The sequence below is a fragment of the Hyla sarda genome, unplaced genomic scaffold (genome assembly GCF_029499605.1).
Source record: "Hyla sarda isolate aHylSar1 unplaced genomic scaffold, aHylSar1.hap1 scaffold_107, whole genome shotgun sequence".
Taxonomy (NCBI): Eukaryota; Metazoa; Chordata; class Amphibia; order Anura; family Hylidae; genus Hyla; species Hyla sarda.
Window position 1 is genome coordinate 186,395 of NW_026607689.1, and position 14,191 is coordinate 200,585.

General features: G+C 46.5%; 6 non-coding genes and 1 pseudogene across 6 annotated transcripts; all 7 read left to right on the forward strand.

Annotated features, from left to right (window-relative positions):
• Positions 1–1,342: 1,342 nt before the first annotated feature.
• On the forward strand, positions 1,343–1,533 carry LOC130300062 (U2 spliceosomal RNA). The gene has a single exon (XR_008851077.1). It is a non-coding gene; the product is annotated as a U2 spliceosomal RNA (small nuclear RNA).
• A 2,089-nt stretch (positions 1,534–3,622) lies between these two features.
• Positions 3,623–3,813, forward strand: LOC130299945 (U2 spliceosomal RNA). The gene has a single exon (XR_008850967.1). It is a non-coding gene; the product is annotated as a U2 spliceosomal RNA (small nuclear RNA).
• Positions 3,814–5,907: 2,094 nt separating this feature from the next.
• Positions 5,908–6,098, forward strand: LOC130300063 (U2 spliceosomal RNA). Its single transcript, XR_008851078.1, has one exon. It is a non-coding gene; the product is annotated as a U2 spliceosomal RNA (small nuclear RNA).
• Positions 6,099–8,190: 2,092 nt separating this feature from the next.
• Positions 8,191–8,381, forward strand: LOC130299947 (U2 spliceosomal RNA). The gene has a single exon (XR_008850970.1). It is a non-coding gene; the product is annotated as a U2 spliceosomal RNA (small nuclear RNA).
• A 2,082-nt stretch (positions 8,382–10,463) lies between these two features.
• On the forward strand, positions 10,464–10,623 carry LOC130300136 (U2 spliceosomal RNA; annotated as a pseudogene).
• Positions 10,624–11,316: 693 nt separating this feature from the next.
• LOC130300096 (U2 spliceosomal RNA) lies at positions 11,317–11,516 on the forward strand. The gene has a single exon (XR_008851110.1). It is a non-coding gene; the product is annotated as a U2 spliceosomal RNA (small nuclear RNA).
• A 2,094-nt stretch (positions 11,517–13,610) lies between these two features.
• Positions 13,611–13,801, forward strand: LOC130299948 (U2 spliceosomal RNA). Its single transcript, XR_008850971.1, has one exon. It is a non-coding gene; the product is annotated as a U2 spliceosomal RNA (small nuclear RNA).
• Positions 13,802–14,191: the final 390 nt, after the last annotated feature.

Here is a 14,191-nt window from a genome sequence, read left to right on the forward strand (position 1 = left end):
CTAAACCTGCTCCAACATGGACTGACATTCTGGCCTACTTTCAGCCGATGCGACTTGTCTGTCGCTGAACAGTCGCTTTTTATGTATTCAGCACCTATGTATAATGTTGTAAAAATGCTCTAGAAGCTAAAGTCGCAGAAATGTCACACATATTTGGCCTGCAACTTTCTGTGCGACAAATTCAGACAGGAAAAATCAGTATAAATCCTTAGAAAATTATCCCCCAGTGTCTCCATCTGCTGGCGGTATTGAATAAGCATTGCTGCACTGATGGGGTATGCATTAGACGAAAAAAAAGAAGAAAAAGAAGAATAATACGCCCAGAAAAGAGGCGAAAAGGAGAAAAACGTAAAAAAACGTGAAAAAAAAGTAAGAGGAAGAGAAGGGAAAAAAAGGTGGAAATGGGTTTAAAAGTGATTTCGGCGGAGAAATATATATATATATATATATATATATATATATATATATACGCGCACACACACACATATATATAAACGTATTCTCCGTTGAGATATTGCAGCCGCTGCTGTGTCCAGGCCCAGGAGCCTTAGCACTGTGCTGTGATGTCACTCAATACCACTGACATCACTAGGTGTAAACAACATCTCTCCTTTGCTGTGTATGTGACTATGGAGCTGTTTGGTGATGTCGTCTATTATGGCCTTCATAGAAGCAACAGGAGATTGTTGCATCCATCTAGAACCCTCAGAACTACAGTGCTATGATGTCACTCACTTCCACAGGCCTTGCAGAGTGTAAACAACAACAACCCAGCTTTGTTGTGTATGTAACCATAGGGATTTGTGATGTCACCTAGAACCTTCACAGCAGCGACAGCTTTATGAGGAGCATCAGCACTGCTCTGCCTGAGCAGAACCATCACCGCCATAGGTTGTCAAATAACCCGGGTTTAACCCACACAGGTAAGTCCAATGGGGTGCAAGCATGTCCTCTATGCTTACAGCTTCCCGTGGGTGTTGGTTTGATACCGTTTGGGGACAGCCAAGGAGGCATCTGCAGGCAACAAAGGTAGGTGTGTGCTTGTGTGTGTGTTTCCTATGCAGATCCTAAGCCCAGTGTCACATGCAAGTAGGAGGAGTAAGAAGGGTTCCTGGCAAATCCGGGTTATGGATTGCATTTAAAAAGGCCCCGTGGGAGTGCAATGGGCCCCTGTCTTGCTGCTTAGCAATAATGGTATGGGTTTAGGTTCTGCTGTGTGTACTGGTGGTTGACTGCCCCCCAGCCCAGAGTGTGCATGGAAAATTGTCTGGCAGCCTCCCTGACAGCAAGCAGTGATAGTGCCCATGAAGGGCACCTTGTTGGGCCCGCCCCTTTCACGGTTATCGCTTCTCGGCCTTTTGGCTAAGATCAAGTGTAGTATCTGTTCTTATCAGTTTAATATCTGATACGTCCCCTATCTGGGGACCATATATTAAATGGATTTTTGAGAACGGGGGCCGATTTCGAAGCTTGCTTCCGTCGCCCTATGCATTGACCCGATATGACAGTATCTTCGGGTACAGTGCACCACCCCCTTACAGGGTTAAAAAGAAAGATTCCTACTTTCATTGCTACCTGCTTGCTGGCTAGCCAGCTAGCCAGCCCTGTGGGCCTTGCTGCTGCTGCAGCCAAAAAACAAAAGGTGGTGCTGCTGCTGCTTCTGCTGCTTCTGCTTCTGCTTGTGTCTGGCCGCTGTTGGAGCGTCCAGGCACAGGACTTCTGCTGCTGCTGACTAAATGGCCTCCTTAATTGGATCATTTGAGTAGCCAGCACACCTGTGCAGGTAGGGCATGACATGATAGGCAGCTGCCTTGATAGCGGGTGGGTGCTGAATGTTCCTAATTGACAAAATAAGATTAATGCTTATGAAGAAATATAAAATCTCATCCCTTCCCCAATATCGCGCCACACCCCTACCCCTTAATTCCCTGGTTGAACTTGATGGACATATGTCTTTTTTCGACCGTACTAACTATGTAACTATGTAACATAACATGGGGGGGGGGGGGGTCTCCTGGCTGTTCACACAGGTGTGTCATTGCTGTACATTGACCATGCATTGCTTCTGTGGTATTGCAAAGGCAAAGACAAATGCTTCCAGCCATCCATTGCACTAATGGATTGGTCATCAGCTGGCTGTCTATGTCCCGCATCAATATAGACCAAAGTACAGAGGGTTAGGCTATGCTATTGTGCACCTACCTGATGCATCAGAAGGTGCGAGGCCCTTGCTAAATTCTGTGCACAGACTTTGAGATCTATACTTTAGACTGTATCTAAACCTGCTCCAACATGGACTGACATTCTGGCCTACTTTCAGCCGATGCGACTTGTCTGTCGCTGAACAGTCGCTTTTTATGTATTCAGCACCTATGTATAATGTTGTAAAAATGCTCTAGAAGCTAAAGTCGCAGAAATGTCACACATATTTGGCCTGCAACTTTCTGTGCGACAAATTCAGACAGGAAAAATCAGTATAAATCCTTAGAAAATTATCCCCCAGTGTCTCCATCTGCTGGCGGTATTGAATAAGCATTGCTGCACTGATGGGGTATGCATTAGACGAAAAAAAAGAAGAAAAAGAAGAATAATACGCCCAGAAAAGAGGCGAAAAGGAGAAAAACGTAAAAAAACGTGAAAAAAAAGTAAGAGGAAGAGAAGGGAAAAAAAGGTGGAAATGGGTTTAAAAGTGATTTCGGCGGAGAAATATATATATATATATATATATATATATATATATATATATATACGCGCACACACACACATATATATAAACGTATTCTCCGTTGAGATATTGCAGCCGCTGCTGTGTCCAGGCCCAGGAGCCTTAGCACTGTGCTGTGATGTCACTCAATACCACTGACATCACTAGGTGTAAACAACATCTCTCCTTTGCTGTGTATGTGACTATGGAGCTGTTTGGTGATGTCGTCTATTATGGCCTTCATAGAAGCAACAGGAGATTGTTGCATCCATCTAGAACCCTCAGAACTACAGTGCTATGATGTCACTCACTTCCACAGGCCTTGCAGAGTGTAAACAACAACAACCCAGCTTTGTTGTGTATGTAACCATAGGGATTTGTGATGTCACCTAGAACCTTCACAGCAGCGACAGCTTTATGAGGAGCATCAGCACTGCTCTGCCTGAGCAGAACCATCACCGCCATAGGTTGTCAAATAACCCGGGTTTAACCCACACAGGTAAGTCCAATGGGGTGCAGGCATGTCCTCTATGCTTACAGCTTCCCGTGGGTGTTGGTTTGATACCGTTTGGGGACAGCCAAGGAGGCATCTGCAGGCAACAAAGGTAGGTGTGTGCTTGTGTGTGTGTTTCCTATGCAGATCCTAAGCCCAGTGTCACATGCAAGTAGGAGGAGTAAGAAGGGTTCCTGGCAAATCCGGGTTATGGATTGCATTTAAAAAGGCCCCGTGGGAGTGCAATGGGCCCCTGTCTTGCTGCTTAGCAATAATGGTATGGGTTTAGGTTCTGCTGTGTGTACTGGTGGTTGACTGCCCCCCAGCCCAGAGTGTGCATGGAAAATTGTCTGGCAGCCTCCCTGACAGCAAGCAGTGATAGTGCCCATGAAGGGCACCTTGTTGGGCCCGCCCCTTTCACGGTTATCGCTTCTCGGCCTTTTGGCTAAGATCAAGTGTAGTATCTGTTCTTATCAGTTTAATATCTGATACGTCCCCTATCTGGGGACCATATATTAAATGGATTTTTGAGAACGGGGGGCGATTTCGAAGCTTGCTTCCGTCGCCCTATGCATTGACCCGATATGGCAGTATCTTCGGGTACAGTGCACCACCCCCTTACAGGGTTAAAAAGAAAGATTCCTACTTTCATTGCTACCTGCTTGCTGGCTAGCCAGCTAGCCAGCCCTGTGGGCCTTGCTGCTGCTGCAGCCAAAAAACAAAAGGTGGTGCTGCTGCTGCTTCTGCTGCTGCTGCTTCTGCTTGTGTCTGGCCGCTGTTGGAGCGTCCAGGCACAGGACTTCTGCTGCTGCTGACTAAATGGCCTCCTTAATTGGATCATTTGAGTAGCCAGCACACCTGTGCAGGTAGGGCATGACATGATAGGCAGCTGCCTTGATAGCGGGTGGGTGCTGAATGTTCCTAATTGACAAAATAAGATTAATGCTTATGAAGAAATATAAAATCTCATCCCTTCCCCAATATCGCGCCACACCCCTACCCCTTAATTCCCTGGTTGAACTTGATGGACATATGTCTTTTTTCGACCGTACTAACTATGTAACTATGTAACATAACATGGGGGGGGGGGGGGGGGTCTCCTGGCTGTTCACACAGGTGTGTCATTGCTGTACATTGACCATGCATTGCTTCTGTGGTATTGCAAAGGCAAAGACAAATGCTTCCAGCCATCCATTGCACTAATGGATTGGTCATCAGCTGGCTGTCTATGTCCCGCATCAATATAGACCAAAGTACAGAGGGTTAGGCTATGCTATTGTGCACCTACCTGATGCATCAGAAGGTGCGAGGCCCTTGCTAAATTCTGTGCACAGACTTTGAGATCTATACTTTAGACTGTATCTAAACCTGCTCCAACATGGACTGACATTCTGGCCTACTTTCAGCCGATGCGACTTGTCTGTCGCTGAACAGTCGCTTTTTATGTATTCAGCACCTATGTATAATATTGTAAAAATGCTCTAGAAGCTAAAGTCGCAGAAATGTCACACATATTTGGCCTGCAACTTTCTGTGCGACAAATTCAGACAGGAAAAATCAGTATAAATCCTTAGAAAATTATCCCCCAGTGTCTCCATCTGCTGGCGGTATTGAATAAGCATTGCTGCACTGATGGGGTATGCATTAGACGAAAAAAAAGAAGAAAAAGAAGAATAATACGCCCAGAAAAGAGGCGAAAAGGAGAAAAACGTAAAAAAACGTGAAAAAAAAGTAAGAGGAAGAGAAGGGAAAAAAAGGTGGAAATGGGTTTAAAAGTGATTTCGGCGGAGAAATATATATATATATATATATATATATATATATATATATATATATATGCGCACACACACACATATATATAAACGTATTCTCCGTTGAGATATTGCAGCCGCTGCTGTGTCCAGGCCCAGGAGCCTTAGCACTGTGCTGTGATGTCACTCAATACCACTGACATCACTAGGTGTAAACAACATCTCTCCTTTGCTGTGTATGTGACTATGGAGCTGTTTGGTGATGTCGTCTATTATGGCCTTCATAGAAGCAACAGGAGATTGTTGCATCCATCTAGAACCCTCAGAACTACAGTGCTATGATGTCACTCACTTCCACAGGCCTTGCAGAGTGTAAACAACAACAACCCAGCTTTGTTGTGTATGTAACCATAGGGATTTGTGATGTCACCTAGAACCTTCACAGCAGCGACAGCTTTATGAGGAGCATCAGCACTGCTCTGCCTGAGCAGAACCATCACCGCCATAGGTTGTCAAATAACCCGGGTTTAACCCACACAGGTAAGTCCAATGGGGTGCAGGCATGTCCTCTATGCTTACAGCTTCCCGTGGGTGTTGGTTTGATACCGTTTGGGGACAGCCAAGGAGGCATCTGCAGGCAACAAAGGTAGGTGTATGCTTGTGTGTGTGTTTCCTATGCAGATCCTAAGCCCAGTGTCACATGCAAGTAGGAGGAGTAAGAAGGGTTCCTGGCAAATCCGGGTTATGGATTGCATTTAAAAAGGCCCCGTGGGAGTGCAATGGGCCCCTGTCTTGCTGCTTAGCAATAATGGTATGGGTTTAGGTTCTGCTGTGTGTACTGGTGGTTGACTGCCCCCCAGCCCAGAGTGTGCATGGAAAATTGTCTGGCAGCCTCCCTGACAGCAAGCAGTGATAGTGCCCATGAAGGGCACCTTGTTGGGCCCGCCCCTTTCACGGTTATCGCTTCTCGGCCTTTTGGCTAAGATCAAGTGTAGTATCTGTTCTTATCAGTTTAATATCTGATACGTCCCCTATCTGGGGACCATATATTAAATGGATTTTTGAGAACGGGGGCCGATTTCGAAGCTTGCTTCCGTCGCCCTATGCATTGACCCGATATGACAGTATCTTCGGGTACAGTGCACCACCCCCTTACAGGGTTAAAAAGAAAGATTCCTACTTTCATTGCTACCTGCTTGCTGGCTAGCCAGCTAGCCAGCCCTGTGGGCCTTGCTGCTGCTGCAGCCAAAAAACAAAAGGTGGTGCTGCTGCTGCTTCTGCTGCTTCTGCTTCTGCTTGTGTCTGGCCGCTGTTGGAGCGTCCAGGCACAGGACTTCTGCTGCTGCTGACTAAATGGCCTCCTTAATTGGATCATTTGAGTAGCCAGCACACCTGTGCAGGTAGGGCATGACATGATAGGCAGCTGCCTTGATAGCGGGTGGGTGCTGAATGTTCCTAATTGACAAAATAAGATTAATGCTTATGAAGAAATATAAAATCTCATCCCTTCCCCAATATCGCGCCACACCCCTACCCCTTAATTCCCTGGTTGAACTTGATGGACATATGTCTTTTTTCGACCGTACTAACTATGTAACTATGTAACATAACATGGGGGGGGGGGGGGGGGTCTCCTGGCTGTTCACACAGGTGTGTCATTGCTGTACATTGACCATGCATTGCTTCTGTGGTATTGCAAAGGCAAATACAAATGCTTCCAGCCATCCATTGCACTAATGGATTGGTCATCAGCTGGCTGTCTATGTCCCGCATCAATATAGACCAAAGTACAGAGGGTTAGGCTATGCTATTGTGCACCTACCTGATGCATCAGAAGGTGCGAGGCCCTTGCTAAATTCTGTGCACAGACTTTGAGATCTATACTTTAGACTGTATCTAAACCTGCTCCAACATGGACTGACATTCTGGCCTACTTTCAGCCGATGCGACTTGTCTGTCGCTGAACAGTCGCTTTTTATGTATTCAGCACCTATGTATAATGTTGTAAAAATGCTCTAGAAGCTAAAGTCGCAGAAATGTCACACATATTTGGCCTGCAACTGTCTGTGCGACAAATTCAGACAGGAAAAATCAGTATAAATCCTTAGAAAATTATCCCCCAGTGTCTCCATCTGCTGGCGGTATTGAATAAGCATTGCTGCACTGATGGGGTATGCATTAGACGAAAAAAAAGAAGAAAAAGAAGAATAATACGCCCAGAAAAGAGGCGAAAAGGAGAAAAACGTAAAAAAACGTGAAAAAAAAGTAAGAGGAAGAGAAGGGAAAAAAAGGTGGAAATGGGTTTTAAAGTGATTTCGGCGGAGAAATATATATATATATATATATATATATATATATATATATATATACGCGCACACACACACATATATATAAACGTATTCTCCGTTGAGATATTGCAGCCGCTGCTGTGTCCAGGCCCAGGAGCCTTAGCACTGTGCTGTGATGTCACTCAATACCACTGACATCACTAGGTGTAAACAACATCTCTCCTTTGCTGTGTATGTGACTATGGAGCTGTTTGGTGATGTCGTCTATTATGGCCTTCATAGAAGCAACAGGAGATTGTTGCATCCATCTAGAACCCTCAGAACTACAGTGCTATGATGTCACTCACTTCCACAGGCCTTGCAGAGTGTACACAACAACAACCCAGCTTTGTTGTGTATGTAACCATAGGGATTTGTGATGTCACCTAGAACCTTCACAGCAGCGACAGCTTTATGAGGAGCATCAGCACTGCTCTGCCTGAGCAGAACCATCACCGCCATAGGTTGTCAAATAACCCGGGTTTAACCCACACAGGTAAGTCCAATGGGGTGCAGGCATGTCCTCTATGCTTACAGCTTCCCGTGGGTGTTGGTTTGATACCGTTTGGGGACAGCCAAGGAGGCATCTGCAGGCAACAAAGGTAGGTGTGTGCTTGTGTGTGTGTTTCCTATGCAGATCCTAAGCCCAGTGTCACATGCAAGTAGGAGGAGTAAGAAGGGTTCCTGGCAAATCCGGGTTATGGATTGCATTTAAAAAGGCCCCGTGGGAGTGCAATGGGCCCCTGTCTTGCTGCTTAGCAATAATGGTATGGGTTTAGGTTCTGCTGTGTGTACTGGTGGTTGACTGCCCCCCAGCCCAGAGTGTGCATGGAAAATTGTCTGGCAGCCTCCCTGACAGCAAGCAGTGATAGTGCCCATGAAGGGCACCTTGTTGGGCCCGCCCCTTTCACGGTTATCGCTTCTCGGCCTTTTGGCTAAGATCAAGTGTAGTATCTGTTCTTATCAGTTTAATATCTGATACGTCCCCTATCTGGGGACCATATATTAAATGGATTTTTGAGAACGGGGGCCGATTTCGAAGCTTGCTTCCGTCGCCCTATGCATTGACCCGATATGGCAGTATCTTCGGGTACAGTGCACCACCCCCTTACAGGGTTAAAAAGAAAGATTCCTACTTTCATTGCTACCTGCTTGCTGGCTAGCCAGCTAGCCAGCCCTGTGGGCCTTGCTGCTGCTGCAGCCAAAAAGCAAAAGGTGGTGCTGCTGCTGCTTCTGCTGCTTCTGCTTGTGTCTGGCCGCTGTTGGAGCGTCCAGGCACAGGACTTCTGCTGCTGCTGACTAAATGGCCTCCTTAATTGGATCATTTGAGTAGCCAGCACACCTGTGCAGGTAGGGCATGACATGATAGGCAGCTGCCTTGATAGCGGGTGGGTGCTGAATGTTCCTAATTGACAAAATAAGATTAATGCTTATGAAGAAATATAAAATCTCATCCCTTCCCCAATATCGCGCCACACCCCTACCCCTTAATTCCCTGGTTGAACTTGATGGACATATGTCTTTTTTCGACCGTACTAACTATGTAACTCTGTAACATAACATGGGGGGGGGGGGGTCTCCTGGCTGTTCACACAGGTGTGTCATTGCTGTACATTGACCATGCATTGCTTCTGTGGTATTGCAAAGGCAAAGACAAATGCTTCCAGCCATCCATTGCACTAATGGATTGGTCATCAGCTGGCTGTCTATGTCCCGCATCAATATAGACCAAAGTACAGAGGGTTAGGCTATGCTATTGTGCACCTACCTGATGCATCAGAAGGTGCGAGGCCCTTGCTAAATTCTGTGCACAGACTTTGAGATCTATACTTTAGACTGTATCTAAACCTGCTCCAACATGGACTGACATTCTGGCCTACTTTCAGCCGATGCGACTTGTCTGTCGCTGAACAGTCGCTTTTTATGTATTCAGCACCTATGTATAATGTTGTAAAAATGCTCTAGAAGCTAAAGTCGCAGAAATGTCACACATATTTGGCCTGCAGCTTTCTGTGCGACAAATTCAGACAGGAAAAATCAGTATAAATCCTTAGAAAATTATCCCCCAGTGTCTCCATCTGCTGGCGGTATTGAATAAGCATTGCTGCACTGATGGGGTATGCATTAGACGAAAAAAAAGAAGAAAAAGAAGAATAATACGCCCAGAAAAGAGGCGAAAAGGAGAAAAACGTAAAAAAACGTGAAAAAAAAGTAAGAGGAAGAGAAGGGAAAAAAAGGTGGAAATGGGTTTAAAAGTGATTTCGGCGGAGAAATATATATATATATATATATATATATATATATATATATATATACGCGCACACACACACATATATATAAACGTATTCTCCGTTGAGATATTGCAGCCGCTGCTGTGTCCAGGCCCAGGAGCCTTAGCACTGTGCTGTGATGTCACTCAATACCACTGACATCACTAGGTGTAAACAACATCTCTCCTTTGCTGTGTATGTGACTATGGAGCTGTTTGGTGATGTCGTCTATTATGGCCTTCATAGAAGCAACAGGAGATTGTTGCATCCATCTAGAACCCTCAGAACTACAGTGCTATGATGTCACTCACTTCCACAGGCCTTGCAGAGTGTAAACAACAACAACCCAGCTTTGTTGTGTATGTAACCATAGGGATTTGTGATGTCACCTAGAACCTTCACAGCAGCGACAGCTTTATGAGGAGCATCAGCACTGCTCTGCCTGAGCAGAACCATCACCGCCATAGGTTGTCAAATAACCCGGGTTTAACCCACACAGGTAAGTCCAATGGGGTGCAGGCATGTCCTCTATGCTTACAGCTTCCCGTGGGTGTTGGTTTGATACCGTTTGGGGACAGCCAAGGAGGCATCTGCAGGCAACAAAGGTAGGTGTGTGCTTGTGTGTGTGTTTCCTATGCAGATCCTAAGCCCAGTGTCACATGCAAGTAGGAGGAGTAAGAAGGGTTCCTGGCAAATCCGGGTTATGGATTGCATTTAAAAAGGCCCCGTGGGAGTGCAATGGGCCCCTGTCTTGCTGCTTAGCAATAATGGTATGGGTTTAGGTTCTGCTGTGTGTACTGGTGGTTGACTGCCCCCCAGCCCAGAGTGTGCATGGAAAATTGTCTGGCAGCCTCCCTGACAGCAAGCAGTGATACTGCCCATGAAGGGCACCTTGTTGGGCCCGCCCCTTTCACGGTTATCGCTTCTCGGCCTTTTGGCTAAGATCAAGTGTAGTATCTGTTCTTATCAGTTTTCATGCTGGTGGGGATGGGTGCTGCATGGAGGATGCAGGTGTACCAGGGCTTTCCGGGGCTGGTTCTGAGGAATCAGCTCGACGGCTGCCCCGATGTGACCTGTTCCCTCCGGGTCTCGCCATGAGGCTGAGAGGGTCTAGAGCCGAGGTACTTTTGTGCCTCGGGGAGTGGTGACCCCGAGGTGCCGAAACTCACTGGGAGAATAGACTCACTGAGTTGAAGCACGGGCACCATAATCTCTTCACCTTGTGGCACTCACCTCTTGATTCCCGGCCTTCTGGCTAGGATCAGAGAAATTTTTATAGATCCGGCCGGATGTCCGGGCAGTATATCTGCACACATTCACTTATTTATTTCTTTTTTGTCTCACTGTGTCACTTTTTGCGTGTTGTGTGTTCACAGGATTTGTCAGGATGCGGTAGCCCTTCTGGGTGTCCCTCCTGGCGGTCTAGGGGAGGTGTGTGTGGCCATTAGGTTCCGCACCTCCCTGTAAACACCCCGGGTACTCCTGCTTTGGCAGGGTACCTACCGTAATCGGCTCTGCGGGCAGATACCTTGGCTAACGCCAAGGGGGATGCCGGGAGCATTTGTGGTCCCCTAGTAGCTTCGGCGAAAAGGGACATCGAACCTGGAACCTCGCAGGTACCTTTTGGTCCGGAGGCGAAGGGTAAGGTTTGTTGGGGGGCCTCTCTCCTATCGGAGAAGGGCTTGCGATAGACCGCATCCTTTGTGCACGTTTTTTTAGTGTAACACGTTTGCACTTTTTCTTGCACTTTGGGTGAATCGAAAGCACGTTCCTCGGCTTTAGAAAAAAAAAAAAAAAAAAAAAAAAAAAAAAGTAGTATCTGTTCTTATCAGTTTAATATCTGATACGTCCCCTATCTGGGGACCATATATTAAATGGATTTTTGAGAACGGGGGCCGATTTTGAAGCTTGCTTCCGTCGCCCTATGCATTGACCCGATATGGCAGTATCTTCGGGTACAGTGCACCACCCCCTTACAGGGTTAAAAAGAAAGATTCCTACTTTCATTGCTACCTGCTTGCTGGCTAGCCAGCTAGCCAGCCCTGTGGGCCTTGCTGCTGCTGCAGCCAAAAAACAAAAGGTGGTGCTGCTGCTGCTTCTGCTGCTTCTGCTGCTTCTGCTTCTGCTTGTGTCTGGCCGCTGTTGGAGCGTCCAGGCACAGGACTTCTGCTGCTGCTGACTAAATGGCCTCCTTAATTGGATCATTTGAGTAGCCAGCACACCTGTGCAGGTAGGGCATGACATGATAGGCAGCTGCCTTGATAGCGGGTGGGTGCTGAATGTTCCTAATTGACAAAATAAGATTAATGCTTATGAAGAAATATAAAATCTCATCCCTTCCCCAATATCGCGCCACACCCCTACCCCTTAATTCCCTGGTTGAACTTGATGGACATATGTCTTTTTTCGACCGTACTAACTATGTAACTATGTAACATAACATGGGGGGGGGGGGTCTCCTGGCTGTTCACACAGGTGTGTCATTGCTGTACATTGACCATGCATTGCTTCTGTGGTATTGCAAAGGCAAAGACAAATGCTTCCAGCCATCCATTGCACTAATGGATTGGTCATCAGCTGGCTGTCTATGTCCCGCATCAATATAGACCAAAGTACAGAGGGTTAGGCTATGCTATTGTGCACCTACCTGATGCATCAGAAGGTGCGAGGCCCTTGCTAAATTCTGTGCACAGACTTTGAGATCTATACTTTAGACTGTATCTAAACCTGCTCCAACATGGACTGACATTCTGGCCTACTTTCAGCCGATGCGACTTGTCTGTCGCTGAACAGTCGCTTTTTATGTATTCAGCACCTATGTATAATGTTGTAAAAATGCTCTAGAAGCTAAAGTCGCAGAAATGTCACACATATTTGGCCTGCAACTTTCTGTGCGACAAATTCAGACAGGAAAAATCAGTATAAATCCTTAGAAAATTATCCCCCAGTGTCTCCATCTGCTGGCGGTATTGAATAAGCATTGCTGCACTGATGGGGTATGCATTAGACGAAAAAAAAGAAGAAAAAGAAGAATAATACGCCCAGAAAAGAGGCGAAAAGGAGAAAAACGTAAAAAAACGTGAAAAAAAAGTAAGAGGAAGAGAAGGGAAAAAAAGGTGGAAATGGGTTTAAAAGTGATTTCGGCGGAGAAATATATATATATATATATATATATATATATATATATATATACGCGCACACACACACATATATATAAACGTATTCTCCGTTGAGATATTGCAGCCGCTGCTGTGTCCAGGCCCAGGAGCCTTAGCACTGTGCTGTGATGTCACTCAATACCACTGACATCACTAGGTGTAAACAACATCTCTCCTTTGCTGTGTATGTGACTATGGAGCTGTTTGGTGATGTCGTCTATTATGGCCTTCATAGAAGCAACAGGAGATTGTTGCATCCATCTAGAACCCTCAGAACTACAGTGCTATGATGTCACTCACTTCCACAGGCCTTGCAGAGTGTAAACAACAACAACCCAGCTTTGTTGTGTATGTAACCATAGGGATTTGTGATGTCACCTAGAACCTTCACAGCAGCGACAGCTTTATGAGGAGCATCAGCACTGCTCTGCCTGAGCAGAACCATCACCGCCATAGGTTGTCAAATAACCCGGGTTTAACCCACACAGGTAAGTCCAATGGGGTGCAGGCATGTCCTCTATGCTTACAGCTTCCCGTGGGTGTTGGTTTGATACCGTTTGGGGACAGCCAAGGAGGCATCTGCAGGCAACAAAGGTAGGTGTGTGCTTGTGTGTGTGTTTCCTATGCAGATCCTAAGCCCAGTGTCACATGCAAGTAGGAGGAGTAAGAAGGGTTCCTGGCAAATCCGGGTTATGGATTGCATTTAAAAAGGCCCCGTGGGAGTGCAATGGGCCCCTGTCTTGCTGCTTAGCAATAATGGTATGGGTTTAGGTTCTGCTGTGTGTACTGGTGGTTGACTGCCCCCCAGCCCAGAGTGTGCATGGAAAATTGTCTGGCAGCCTCCCTGACAGCAAGCAGTGATAGTGCCCATGAAGGGCACCTTGTTGGGCCCGCCCCTTTCACGGTTATCGCTTCTCGGCCTTTTGGCTAAGATCAAGTGTAGTATCTGTTCTTATCAGTTTAATATCTGATACGTCCCCTATCTGGGGACCATATATTAAATGGATTTTTGAGAACGGGGGCCGATTTCGAAGCTTGCTTCCGTCGCCCTATGCATTGACCCGATATGGCAGTATCTTCGGGTACAGTGCACCACCCCCTTACAGGGTTAAAAAGAAAGATTCCTACTTTCATTGCTACCTGCTTGCTGGCTAGCCAGCTAGCCAGCCCTGTGGGCCTTGCTGCTGCTGCAGCCAAAAAACAAAAGGTGGTGCTGCTGCTGCTTCTGCTGCTTCTGCTTCTGCTTGTGTCTGGCCGCTGTTGGAGCGTCCAGGCACAGGACTTCTGCTGCTGCTGACTAAATGGCCTCCTTAATTGGATCATTTGAGTAGCCAGCACACCTGTGCAGGTAGGGCATGACATGATAGGCAGCTGCCTTGATAGCGGGTGGGTGCTGAATGTTCCTAATTGACAAAATAAGATTAATGCTTATGAAGAAATATAAAATCTCATCCCTTCCCCAATATCGCGCCACACCCCTACCCCTTA